At 42.4% G+C, this 10,923-nt stretch overlaps 1 long non-coding RNA gene across 1 annotated transcript; it reads right to left on the bottom strand.

The window, feature by feature from the left end:
- Positions 1-2,050: 2,050 nt before the first annotated feature.
- Positions 2,051-3,410, bottom strand: LOC148379857 (uncharacterized). The gene is made up of 3 exons (XR_015855072.1): positions 3,248-3,410; positions 2,691-2,784; positions 2,051-2,219 (listed from the first exon to the last, which is right to left on the bottom strand). It is a non-coding gene; the product is annotated as an uncharacterized LOC148379857 (long non-coding RNA).
- Between the last annotated feature and the right edge of the window lie 7,513 nt (positions 3,411-10,923).

Here is a 10,923-nt window from a genome sequence, read left to right as displayed (position 1 = left end):
GGCGTTCAGAGGAGCAAAGACCCCTACTGAGGATGAAGAACCTTCACCTTTGTAGATTTCAAAATGCTTCATTAAGATTTATGCACTATTTGGTCAGATGTAGGTCAAACTGGCCCTGAGCGTTAATGAGGTGAAGACAGTCTTTACTTATATTTTGTTTCGAATACTTTCATAATAAGTAAACAAGCCCCGGGCTCAATGTACTGCTGATCCTGAAAACAAACATAAACAGGGTTACTATGTAAGAGAAATATTATAATTTATTCAGTTATGTTTCTGGGTCAAACTGACCCGGGAACATTATTGCTCTACCTGAGAAAAAAAAAACACAGCAGTCGAAAAACAGACCTCAAATCAGATTCATTACTTTCTGGCACTATTAAATAAGCAGAGAAATGGTTGCCATATTTAAAATTGTGCTCCCCGTGACATCCACGTGTTCAACCCACCAAATTATCATCCTTTCATCAGTCAACATCAGCCTTCACTTTCATGTTGAATCGCGAGGGGTCACAAAGAAACAACAAAATGCCGGCGAGGAATTAAAGAGCTGATTACGTCGGATCAAAGACGAAGCCGCTCGGGGGAGCGTCGAGCGTCTGCGGATCGGTGCGGGGTCGAAAACCGACGTGGGCCCGCGGAGGCCCTGGTGGCGGCAAACACAAGGGAATAATCTTACGCTCTCAGCACAAACAAAATGGCCGAGGGTTCCTCCTCTGTTGCTCACACTTATCGATTCTCTTGCTTGACTGACTTCGCAACCGTCACAATCATCGGCCCTTAGTGACACACACAGCCATTGCAGTTAATTGATCAACTAAATGTTTTTGAATATATAAGTAGAGATCTGCTGTACACACTTGCATGTTATGTCATTGGGCCGTTGTATTTATTAAAACTGAAATGAAATACTGAATTGCATTCTCCAGTAGGGGAAACATTTTTGTGTTTTCTTAAATGCAACCAGTTTAAGGATTCAATACCTCTAAATATAACAATAAACAACAAAAAGTAAATAGTGTTACACCTTATTAATTAGATTTAGGGTAATACATTGCATTATTAAAGGTATACTGTAAGTATAAGGTGTGTATATATATTATATATATATATATATATATATATATGATTATTTATTATTATAAATAATAATAATTATTATTATTATTTATATACTTTTTTAATTGCCGTTAATTCACCCTCATTAAGGCTTTCAAGTAAACAAAACATGGAAGTGGTTGTGCAAATAATAAAACCTAGACAAGAGTTCTCATTGGTTAGTCATACCCACCTCAGTCGGAGCTTGCTGTGCAGGGGGGAGAAAAAAAAGAGAGAGAGAGAGAGAGAGATAGGCCGCAGCATTTAAAGGTGCAGCATACAAAAGTTTCGTTACCTAGGATTATATTTCAGTCCTTTAAGCATAAGACAAATGTGAAGATTTCCTGAACTGATGTGTACACAAACAAGCATTGTACAAATAGTGAAGACTCAGTGCTATTTCCCATTTATGGAAGATGCATCGATGTCATTTGAAGTGGAGAAAAGTCCCGGTCATAGTGACACCCATTTTACCTCATTAAGTTCCCAGAGAGGGGACGGGCCAGTGCTCGAAAGCTTTTTGCTGAGGGAAGGAGAGTGGCGAGGCTAAATTGGCCACTGGTTCAGTACAAGGCTCCCTGCAGAGCAGAGCGGAAGAGCAGGGCCAGGCTGGCAGCGGAGGCAGGCCCAGGCAAGGCGGGCTCAGGGCCCCATGCTGAGACCCCCTCCCTACCTCTGACAAACACGCCAGTGGATAATCTCTTCTTCGGGGTCTCGGCCCAGCACTGAGGGCCTGAAAAGGGGAGGGGGCTGTTATACAGCAGCGTGCAGAACAAGTTGGAGTGTGTGCGCCTCCTTTGACACCTTCAACACTCAGAAAACACCAGACATTTTGCTACTAACATCACAAAATAGTTATTGGTAACATCCTTATTTCCTCAAAGAAACTGTTAATTCAAGTTGGATATTTTTGTGGCTACACGTAATAATAATAATGATGATTAAGATGAAGTTGTTTCATCCAAGCATTTTATTTCTTTCCAAAATTCTTACAAAATGAAACAAACATAAGCTCTCCTTCCCTCTTACAATATTCACAGAAAAATGTCCATCTTAACCACATGGATCTTGTCAGCCACTACGACGTCTCCATCTTGTAGCCATGCTTTTCCAGCTCCGCTCTACCGGGAGAAAAAAAAGGAATGATGAATTTCAATAGAATTCTTATGATTGTCAATGTCACTCAAGTAATAAATGTTGCATAGCAGGTATGTCAATGGGAATCAAGCACTTGAAAGGACAAGTCAGTGGGTAATTTATTTGGTACATTAGGCACAATCCAATTAGATCCAATGCAAAAGCTGCATAAAAATGACTGAGAACAATTAACAGACTGAATCACATTATTTAATATGTTCAGCTGTACAAAAAATATATATTTTGATTGGCTATTTTAAAAAAAAAAAAAAAACATTGAATTGTTTTGTTTGAATAGGTTTCAATTGATTATTTAAATAGGATGTTAATTTGAAGTTTTGAACTTCAAAGGGGATACATTTTGAAGAATTTATTTTTTATTTGATCTATTTCAATCTTTGTCTATCAGTCCATTTATCAAATTATATGAGCTGTTATTCACTTGGAATAAATACCTTAACTGGTTGGAGAAATCATCCTCGACGTTATCGTCGTCCCAGTTGTCTTCCCAAACATGAGCATCTTCATCCTCATCCAATCCCGTCCAGTCTGAATATTTCCGCAATGGACCGAAATAATACGTGGAAAAAGAACCAGATGGATACGTTTTGACTGAAACAAATGTTTTCTCGAGGTGGAGGAAGACGTCATAAAACTCACAAATTGTCCTTTTCAGCAAACCTGTATTTCAGCGAGTGTCCATATCACCTCATAACACGCTAATACCTTTAGCCATATGCGAACCATAAATGTACTTTCAGATAAATAATGAAGAATAATTAAATTTATGACGAGGATAAATCCCTTACGGGGGAGGTTATTTAACTGTTTACCTAAATATTCGTATATTATTTCGTTGTTTTGGCCAGTGACGCGATCAGCTTCGCTACGGCTAATTGCCGCCAAGTTAGCCTAGCCTGCTGCGTCATCGCTAGCAGGTCGAGCTCACATGAACTGTTGATAATTAGTCAAATAACAACAGTCGGAAACTAAAATCAAATAATTTGCCAACCTTCGGCTGGGAATTCTTCAAACTCATCGTCTTCCTCCAGTAACCCTAGGTCAACTGGTTGCTTTTTGTCGGTCATGGTAACCGGTGGGATGCGGTGATGCTGCCTTGATGTGAACGGGAGCCGGCGCGCAATGGATTGTGGGAAGGCAAAAATCTTTCAGGCGGGTTGTGGCTGCGCTGAATGCGCAAAAAAAGCGCAGCACGGAGCTTTATGCGCTCAGCCTTAAATGTACGATTATTTAGGGTTACAAAAATAACTATTACAATATAAATTCATATGATTTATAGTTGATAAAATATTTATGTTTTATTATGAAACATTTTTAGTCAAAAAGGTAAAACAATGCTTTATGACTGTAATAATTGATAGAACACAAATCATAATATTTTAATGTAAATCTTTTAACTTAAATTTAAAGTGCAGCTACTTACAAAAGGTTTATGCGAGAAAGACAATGAAGTGTTGCAACGCTTGCATAAAAGCAAAAGTTTGCTTAAAGTCATGCATAATATTCATAGGTGTTAAATACATCTGCCTTAAAGTTCTTAGGTTTCAAGTTTGAACCTCAGATACTGTTTGTCTGCATGTCTCCTCTCCATACTCCCACATATTGCCTCCATTCGGCAGAACCATAAAAGGCTCCTTTCCCGAAAACATATGCACACAATTCAGCAGTCACATCTTAGCAACCGTTTTTCATTTAGGAACAAACGTATTTTGTATCCCATAGGCCTGCTCCAATAATAAAGCGGCAGCCACAGCTTACATGTATTTTAGATGAATGAGACAGCTAATTTAACTACAAAACCACTTGCACCACAATGAAAACGACTCTGACTACTACTGTCATCTGTTGACAGATGGAGCTGAGGTTTCAGCTTAAGACTACTTACTCTATTTTATTTTGTAATTATCTTAAGCCCGTACGCAAGACAATGACGCAACATTAGGAGGCGAAGCAAACTATCCGTAAAGTGTGGGAAGGAAGTATAAATAGATTTGTTTGTAGGAAAAGCCTCAAAGCCAGTTGCAGAAATGCTTCCATAAGGCATTATGGCCCTTGAATGAATGTATTTACTTTATGGGGAAAATAATTTAAATGAAAACACTGGAACACAGAATGGATTGTGTTGCACTCGAAGCTTTTAGTCACATCTAGATCTCAACTGGCAGCATTCTCTAAAGTGGAGCTGACTCTGGTGCCAGTGTCACTCAGTCTTTACAGGTGAAGCCCTGGGAAATGGCCTTCACGTCCGCCCGGCATACCTGAGACTGCAGTTACATTGCGGCTGGCGCCTGGAGTCTCTCATCTGCAAAAAAAGAAAGGAAGGGGGGGGGGCAGAAAAGGGAGACACAAGGTGCCCGTCGTTGCACAGACAGACTCCAGCCAGCTTGTGTCTGAGTCATAGCATCACATTTCTGTCCTGAGACAAAGCCCCCTGGGGAAGGAAAGATCGGCAGCGGTTACAAGTACACTCCAAAGACAGTCCGCCTCAGATAAAGATTCCGCTATAAGACCACCGGGCCCCTCCCCAGACGGCTGGGCTCGTGGCCTTAAGGCAGTGCACGCTGAGAGGAGAATGGTAGAAGTTTCAGAGCGGTAGCGCATCCAGAGATTATCTTGCGAAGATAAAGCCCTCTTCTCCAACATGTCGGAGAAAGTGACACAGGAGGACAGCCGGCCGTCTGCAAGTGTGTCACCTGAGGACGCTGTGGACCCCTTTCAATGATATGATTTGAAATGTTAGCTATGATTAAATTAGATTTGCCAATCATAGTCGTGAAGAGGAGAAAGTGAGGAGATCTTTAAAGTCTAAGACAATGCAATTTTAATGATGCATTCAAAGTGACTGAACCACAAGAAATCTGCTAGAAGGAAGTCCGCGGGGATCAAACTATGCTTCCAGGATATGTCTGTCAAGATCCAGTATTAAATTTAATCCTAGCCAGTCAGTAAGTCTGCTCTATTGTCTGTTGTGTGCATGGACACCAAGAGTAGAGGATGTCAAGGGGGGCATGTATTCCTAAAATGCCATCAAATGGACTCCAAAAATAAAAGTGTCTGTTTTATCTCATGTTTGCCGCGCACAAGTCTCCATTCATCAAGATGTCTGTCACGAAGAATTTAAATTTCATATTTTGTCCCCAAGTCCATCTTGAAAAGCTCTGTCATTCCGAGCTGGAGGTACAGTTTGCCAAAAGGCTAATGGTCTTTTATGACAGCACAATCTGATGCCTGTCCTGTCTGGCCTCCAGGTAATCCTGTCCAAATCGGCGGCTTAGGCCTGCTCGGGCTTAAGTTGCATATTTTGTTTTTATCTGGACACTGCTGAATAATGCTATCAGCAGGGGAGAAATGAAATATGGGGGGTCCAACCGGCAGAGAGAGTTTGGGAACAATGACGCCTCTATATATACAGGAGGCTATCTAAAAAATGTTCCATAGAAAGGCATTTTTAAAAGTCAATATAAATATTAAATGCTCACCACTCATTCATATTGGCATATGTTTTTTTTTTAGCTTTCATAATATTATTGTCATATTTTTTTAAATCGACATCCATTTTTTAAACTATTTTATTTTATTTTTTTTGCGTAGGAAGATTTGTTTGCATTGTTGCTGGGGGGGAAAAAAAAAGGACAAACAAAACTGTCAAAGCTCTCATGCATTTCGACCCCCAAAACATATTTTAATAAAATCTATTTTCAGCGATGTGCGCTAACCGTTTAATAATAGCGGCGTGTCCGTGTTGCCGTGCCACGCTCCGTTCCTGTATGTGAAAGCACTCACACGCTCTCACCATAGGTGGTTACCCTCTCTGACAAAAGCACTCTAATTGGAAGTACCCATTATCTGCAAAGTCTATCCTCATGCCTGCATCATTAGCTTAACTTGTCCTTTGTGTAAAAAAAATCAGTTAATTAAAAAAAAAATGTAGTCACGGTTCATGATGAATGCAAATAATTTTTTATTGACTACTTACGGATTAGAGGGGAATTAAACAACTGAATTTGTTGCAGCACTTGGAAAAACATACTCGTTTTTTGATAAATAAGTGATGTCATGCTCACTTTTTTTTTTTTGCCTTAACAACTTGAAGTGCCGCTTTTGTACTGTGACGTGTCCACGGATCATCTCCACAAAGAGGCCTTTGCACAAACACGCTAGCTCTACCTGAATTTAAACACTTTGGGGTCAAGTTCTCCTCCCTTCTTTATCTTTGTTGTCCGCGTCCTATTTTAAGACGCTAATTACAGATTGTTGCAGCCTACATATCTATCATCGCTTTCCTTTGTCTCACTTGGAGACACTCCTACCTCGCTCCCTTGTTATGTATGGCAGAGCGCATGTTCCTCCTTCAGCGGATGAATGACAAGACCTGCTCTGCTCTTCTTGGACGACTGTCACGCCCTCTCATCTGTCATCTCGGTGCAGCCAGGAAAGATGCAAATGAGAAGATGCCAGAGGTGCCGCTGACAGCTCACCTTTCTCTTTTTTGCTAAATGACTTGCTCGGTTCAGCTAATTATGTGCTTTGCGGGTGAACAAATGTTGGAGCTTTGGGAGAGACCAAATAAGTGTGAGACGAAAGCTGAAAAAGAGCGTATTGATGTAGCCCCGAATGTCAAGCAATCTTCTCCTCATTGTTGATTTTTGACTCTATGTGCACAAATTGCTCGTATGGAATCCCACGCGTGTAATCCCCCGCATGTGGCCATCCCGAAGCCCGGAAAAGTCTGTGATTGGTCTGATTGATAAATGAAGCCCTCCGTATGGTTTTGGGAAGGGGGCCTCAGCGGGGTCTGGACAATGTACAGGAAACCTGGGACAGCTACTTATTAAGTAGTTAGGGCTTCAAGACATGGCTGCAGACAGCCAATGCTGGTGGTCACCTGGCCCGCTTTTTTTTTTTTGGCATCCTTCAGCCATCCGTCAGGTCTTGGGACACAGTCCACTCTGTTGCACTGAGGTCAACTCACTGCTCATTATTAGACTTTGATCAACACCCTTTTATCGATATAAAATACGAGTTTAAATGCAGTTTTTGATGCATGTGCAAACTTAATGACAAAACAGCAAGGGAGGAATAATCATTTCTCTTGATTGCTTCTTCTCCGTTGAACTCTAATACCAATTTATTTATATTTTTCAGGGGGGGTGTTGAATTATGCAACCAAATGACACATGCAGACCACACGCACAGTTCTGAATAAATCTGAGAGAGTAATTGATTTTTGAATTCGGTGGCGAGATGTTGAATTTAGCAAGTCTTGTGTGCAGCAGGAAATAGATGACTGTTTTATTTTAAGAAGTCACTACCTTCCCGCCATATGTGCATCATCACGGCTTGATTGTCGGTGACCTCGACTGATTAAACTGGTAAAAGGGCAGCCGCTGGTGCAGCTGGCCGTCTGGCTGTCCGGGGTCTCGATGCAACAGGGAGGAGAAAGCCTAGCGTGACCAGAGCGGCCACATCGTGACCCCCCGCCCGACACACTCCCAGTCTGAGCACTGTGCTGCACTTGTTCCCCCCCGACGGAAACAAAAGAGCCAGGAACTTCCTCAGACCTTCATTGGGGATGTTTGGACAAATCGGAGCCCACTTTGGCCCGCTCTGCCATCACGGTGGTGGGAATTTATCTTCAAAATGTGAGAAATTCTCTTTTACTAGCTGGTGAAGCTCACTTGTAAGATTTTTACTGGTACTCGGAAGTGTTAAATACAAAAAACATTTATAGAAGAGATGACTCATAGTTTCGCATTAGCGTTTGTTTGTTGTTATTTTGGTAGCCTGCAAGTCAAATAAAACAAAGAGGAACCATTTGTGAAGCTTAAGAGCATTTTAGTCGAAGAAACGTCTGAAAGCGAACAAAACAAACCAGTCCTCCGCTCTCGTTGTGTGCAATTACTGTGAATTGCCATGGCCGGCTTTCAAGGAAAGTTAAAAAAAAGTCATCAAAATAGGTTTTTAACAGGAGCGGCATTGGGCGTAGTTACATCAAGCCAACTTGCCCGATGACAAATTGTCCCGCGGCGGGACAGGATGCTTCAGCCAGCTGGTTGGCCCCCATCGCCAGCTTGATTGATGGTGTTGATGTTCTAAATCGGCCGCCAAACGTACAGCATTTGTAATAGCGCGGCTTGCAGATTGGCCCTGAAGATAGTAGGAAGTGGGAAACGAGGAGGGGGGGGGGGGGGAGCACTTGCAAGGGGGAAAAGGACACGTTCCCATGCATGGGACCAAAAAGCACATGCTGATGCCTTCACTGACACACATTGTATGTTTACATCAGCGTCTATCTGGTCATCACGGGGGTCATTGCTCGATCACGGAACATATCGGGGGGCTTACGGTAATTACAGCGGGAGCTCCTTTATCATACTTGGAGCTCTTTGATCAACTCTTGTGGACGTGCTTCTCCACGCACGCAAAAGGGGAAAAGCAGGGCATTGCACGTTTGTATTGGATTCTTTCCATCGCAGCTTTTCTAAGACTTCTTTTGTCTTGCCGTTGCCACATTACAAAGGGTCCAATTGCATAGAAAATAAGCAGTCGACTCCATTTGATCATTTGAGCTGAGGAGTGTGTGTGTGCAAGATTGCCCAAAAGCTATTCCATTGTTTATTCTATCAAATTAGAAAATCAGTTCATGAAAACACAGTCATCAATGCGATGTTATTAATAATCATTTGTGAAAGTCTTGCTGATAGATTCGTCTTCTTAATCAGGTCCATCAAGGAGCATAATGGCTTCTTTTTTTTTTTTTTTTTCAAGACACATGTTGGGCCAATGTCTATCTGGCCTGGGGGCGTCTGAACTGACATGAATTAGTCACATTGTCTCCCATGTGACATAAACCCTTCCGATGTGTTGGTCAACCTCTGATTGGTTGATCGTTTCGAACTATCGCACACTTTCTGGACATTTGCACAAAAACATCCACGCACGATTTTTCGGATAACTTTGTTCACTTTTCACCCTTGGCAGGCAAAGGCACAAATGACAGAGCGGGCGGGCCTTGCAGCTGTGTTGTTCACCTCCCTCGTCTGCACAAACACACACTCACACACACAACATAATAGTGAGGTAACCACAGCCTTTTCTCGACTGCGTGTGCATGTGAATCTCCTTCTTATCTCTCTCTGCCTCCCCTCCTCTCCGATCTTTCAATCCCACCATGATTTCCCAGCCCTCCACTTACTCCATTGTGCTGAGCAACACAAAAATAAAAGACACACAACTCGCCTTGTCGTCGTTCTCATCCTAATAAGCATCTCCGCCTTTGATAATTACACGTTGGGCATGAGTCGTTCGGCGGCGAGGACGCCATCGAGGTGAGCAATGGGTGACTGACAATGTTCTTTCTCGTTGGGGGAGCACCTCCGCCAAAGCCAACGTTAGATCATGCTTAGAAATATTCATTGAATGGACTGAAATGCAACTCACATATCCTAATCTCGAGAGTGACAATTGCTTGCTTTGAGCAATATAGAAAAGCTCAGTGTGCAGGAACATCTGTTTTTGATTCATCTCATTAAAAATAAAAAGAACATTTACACCTATGTGCTCTCTGGCTACGAGCTCCACAACATAAAGCCGCTTCTTTGGGAGCCAACTTCTAATTGATATTTTTTCCACCAACATCATCCAGGGCCTTAAATCTTAATCATTGCCGTTGCTCTCGACTAGACATGACATCATGCATGGCAACAGGTAGCCGGGTTTGTTCCACGGCTATTTAATCACGGAGATTGCCATCATAATGGCTGAGCTGCCGCTCTCCTCAAGAAAACCACTCTGAATGAAAGATGGGACGCGACCGACTTGGAATAACATCAACAGGGATCGCCGAGAAGCAAAAACAGCGACAACGTATACGCGTCGCCCCCTTTCCCGACTTGGATGTTGTGGTGTCAGCCAGTTATTCGGCTAATCCTAAACAGATTGGCCGCAGAAGAAAACCCTCAGCCGGGCCGGCTCCTTGCAGAACGCCCATTAATCCACAGCACATGGCGATAAGTTATGGAAGGCATTACGGGGCTTGCGGTGCATGTGGTCCCTGAGTTTGTGCAATGACGATGTTGCGGCATGACGAAATTCGAAATTGTTTGAATATTGGCAAAACTGTAATATTATGAGGGCAATTTTGCCAATCTCTGTGTCCTTCACACAGGTGGTTGTATACGGCCCGAGGCTCCGGCCTCTGAAGCACTCCTTTGGGAGATCCTGGCCGGCTCTCTTTCATGCAAATGTGCATGAATTTAACATCCTTTCCAAGAGGAACACACACACACACACACACACACACACACACACACACACACACACGTGCAACAAAGCACTCACCTGCTCCTTCAGTACGTAGCTCCGAGTTATTACTGGACATATGTCATCGAGTTAATTGGGGTTACCTCAAAGCGGGCGTAGAAAAGACGGTGATATTTATTAGGCAACATTTTTCGCTCAATGTCATGTCAGCGCATTAGCATGTAAAATAGTTTGGAGGATATGTTAGCACGATAATTTCAGTGCCACCTACATTCTCAGAGATGAATCTTATTTGTTGAAAGTGATGAGCGTGACCCATCTGGATGAATGGAGAAGCATGGAGCTGTATAGAAAATGCATAAAAGTTATCTAGCTCTGATTTGTGACAGGATAAATCCAATGTAA

This window comes from Syngnathus floridae, chromosome 21, assembly GCF_059516105.1.
Source record: "Syngnathus floridae isolate MCC-2025c chromosome 21, RoL_Sflo_1.0, whole genome shotgun sequence".
Taxonomy (NCBI): domain Eukaryota; kingdom Metazoa; phylum Chordata; class Actinopteri; order Syngnathiformes; family Syngnathidae; genus Syngnathus; species Syngnathus floridae.
Note: the sequence above shows the minus strand (reverse complement) of the source record. Positions and strands in the feature narration are given on the sequence as shown.